We start from the raw sequence: 3,966 nt of genomic DNA on the forward strand, positions 1-3,966 counted from the left end.
GCACATTCACATCTATGTTTCTGGAGTTTCACGCCTGTTTTGTATTTTTCGACTTTAAACCTTGAACGAGTAAGCGACGGCGTGGTCCGGAGCGCGTGCATGTATGGCTAACAGTGCATATTCTCTTTCTGCGAGTGTGAAGAATTTGTGTGTATGGGTGTGTTTGAGTGTGTGAGGATGACACGTTTCTATTGCAGAAAGAGTTTATATGTGTGAAATTATAAGGATATGTGGTGTGTATGTAGTGTGTGTGTGTGTGTGTGTGTGTGTGTGTGTGTGTGTCTCCCTGTTTCTGATATAACTATTTCAAAATATATTGCTTAAAATGCATGATATCCATAGATCGGGAACAACTGTATATATATATATATATATATATATATATATATATATATATGTATATATACATATATATATATATATATATACATCAATGCATATATATATACATATACGAACATAGATACACAAACATATATATACATATATATATATCCATATATATATATTTATATATCTGTACACATACATACACACTCACAAATATAGATATGTGTGTATGTGGCGGAGGGGTATATGTGTGTAAGTCTGGTCTGTGTGTGTGTGTGTGTGCGTGCGTTTTATGCAATATGTGATACGGTTCGACTTCAGAACATGTTTGGCGCATGCTTTTGATATTTTCCATATTTCGTTCTTTTTCGTTTACACCTCATCTCATAATTGAAAATTTCTCGAGATTTCTATTAAAAACAACAAGAAGAGTAAAAATAACACAAACAACAGCAGGATCGACCACTCTAGCGCTACCGCTTATCGTCACCGCCACCACTGTCACGCTACGTACAGTAATAACAGTATGAAATCCATACCACAACTACTACTACCGTCTCACCACCACCACCACCACAAAAGTTACTGTAACACTATCACTTCTATTACAATTACCATCCACCACCATCAACACCACCAACAACAACAGCAAATTATCAAGCACTTCGACCCCTCCTACTACTCCTCCTACTATACTAAAACTACTACTACCATCACTACCACCACCAGTTAACCTACCACCACTAATAATAATAAATCTAGTACTACTACTGCTACTACTACTGTCTCCACCACCTCCACCTCCACCACTACTAATACCAGCTGTTCCTTTCTCTAAATATTCGGTCACTCGATCGCAAAGGAAAGAAAGACAAGCGTGATCCCGCATGGATTCGAACGCAGAACACACAGAACACTCTGTTCGTCTCTCTAAATATTCCGTCACTCGATCGGAAAGGAAATAATGACAAACGTGATCCCGCTTGGATTCGAACGCAGGACACACAGAACACTCTGTTCGCCTCTCTAAATATTCCGTCACTCGATCGCAAGGGAAACAACAAATCTAGTACTGCTGCTGCTGCTACTACTACTACTACTATCACCTCGACCACTATTACTTTTACTACCACCACCACCACCACTACTACTACTATCACTACCACCACCACCACCACTACTACTACTACTACTACACTACCACTACCACCACCACCACCACCACCACCACTACCACCACCACCACCACCACTATTACTTTTACTACAGCCATCATCACTACAACTACTACTACTACTACTACCACTACCACCACCACCACCACTACTACTACTACTACCACCACCACCACCACCACCACCCTCCACCACCACTACTACTACTACCACTACCACTACTACCACCACCACCACCACCACCACTATTACTTTTACTACCGCCATCATCACCACCACCACAACTACTACTACTACTACTACTAGCACAACTGCTATGAGTGCAACTCCCTTGAAGAACAACTCCAGCACTAGTGTTACCAACAAGAACAGTCACAACTAGTTTACTATTTATAATACTAACTAAAACAAGAATAACAGCAACAAAGAGCATAACTCTACCTCTAACTCTTCCTCCCAACCATCAACACCACCATCTCCACCACAACTAATACCAGCACCACTATTACTTTTACTACTACTACTACTACTACCAACACAACCACCACCAATACCACCACCAACACGATAATGACTAGACTAACAAAGACAATAACATTATTAAGAGATAAAAAAAAAACATGATTATTTTCCATCCACGATGTTGTTATTGTTAATGTCGTTGTTATTGTTTTCGTTGCTGCTGCTGCTGCTGTTGTTGTTGTTGTTGTTGTTTGAAGATGTTAATTAAATTAAGAAACACGACGTTTCTCGATGTTTGTCTTCTGGTTTTTGTTTGCAGTTTTGAGTTTTGTTATTCGCTTTCATTTCTTCGAAGAGAATATCAGAATAGTGAAGGTAACACGGCCGACGGAGCTGGTTGGTGCTAGGTTCGAAACTGGAGAGAGTCAGTGAGTGAATGAGAGAGAGACGGACTGACAGAGAGAAGCGCAAGAGAGACAGACAAGACTGGGAAAGAGAAAAACAATAAGAGAAAGAGATAGAAAGGCAGATAGAGAAAATGAGGGTAAGATGGACAGACAGAAAGTGAGAGAGCACGTAAGAGGGAAAGAGAGAGAGATTGAGAGAGAGAGAGAGAGAGAGAGAGAGAGAAAGAGAGTGAGAATAAGAAAGAGACAAGCAGAAAGCCAGAGAAAGGAAAGAGTAAGAATGATATGCAGAAAAATCAGAAAAAGAGGGAGAATAAGAGAGAAAGCCAGGGAAAGAGAGAAAGAGAGAGAGAGAGAGAGAGTAAGAGAGCGTGCGAAAGAGAGATAGAGTAAGTGTCTCAAACAGGAAGACAAAGAAATAGAGTGAGGGGAAGAAAGACAGACCGAGAGACAACGGAAGATGGAGAGAGAGAGAGAGAGAGAGGGAGAGGTGGGGGAGAATGAAAATATTACTATTTCACTTGTCCCTTATTTTAACGATCTCAAAAGAAAGACAAGCTTGATTCCGTTTGGATTCGAACGCAGGACACACAGAACACTCTGTTCGTCTGTCTAAATATTCGGTCAATCGATCGCAAAGGAAAGAAAGACAAGCGTGATCCCGCTTGGATTCGAACGCAGAACACACAGAACACTCTGTTCGTCTCTCAAAATAGTCGGTCACTCGATCGCAGAGGAAACAAAGACAAGCGTGATCCCGCGTGGATTCGAACGCAGGACACACAGAACACTCTGTTCGTCTCTCTAAATATTCGGTCACAAAGGTTGACTAGTTGGTAATATATTGTGGCATTGGTATACGATCCGTCGGGTACTTTCTCAGGGGTCGCTGATCGAAAGGGGAACCGCGATCCAATGACCGCGAGTCCACCGCGCCATTGCGCATCCACTCCAGTCATTGTACGGTGACTGGAAAAGCAGAAGAGAGGTAATCTCTTAATTCAGCTCGCAGTGCCCTCTGCTCAGTGGAGATAACTACTCCGAAATCTTAACATCACATTCTAGGTAGATGGCGCTGCGAGCTGATCTAAGTGTCTACACACCGTTTGTCAACAAGCGAGATATATTCTCCGTGGCAAAACGCAATGTGTAGCTTGTTCCCCAGTTCGAAAGTGCATCAAACATATTCGAACCGGTAATAACACTGCAGTTTCACTCATCACTGCTCAGCGCTCCTCCTCCGCAATAGTAGCAGGGTCTGTAATGACGGAGGGAGGGAGGAAGGGAGCGAGTACAAGTTATGCCGTTATTCACATTAGTATGATGGTGGCGGTGATTGGAGTAGCGATAAGCATGGCGTTAATAACGAACGGAAAAGGGGGAAAAAAAGTGTTTCAACCAAGAAGCATAAAAAGTACAATGTTCTTGCTATTTCGCAGTCTCTTATCTGTTGTGATTACAGATGTGCCTCACACAGTGAACTCCAAGTGATAACCTCATTTTAACCAATCATCAAAAAGACAGAAAAATACCGTAACAAAATAAAACAGTAATTACTTATCAGTATTCGCAAGACTATAATTTATTATGTA

The sequence above is a fragment of the Octopus bimaculoides genome, chromosome 27 (assembly GCF_046866305.1).
Source record: "Octopus bimaculoides isolate indiv1 chromosome 27, ASM4686630v1, whole genome shotgun sequence".
NCBI classification, from domain to species: domain Eukaryota; kingdom Metazoa; phylum Mollusca; class Cephalopoda; order Octopoda; family Octopodidae; genus Octopus; species Octopus bimaculoides.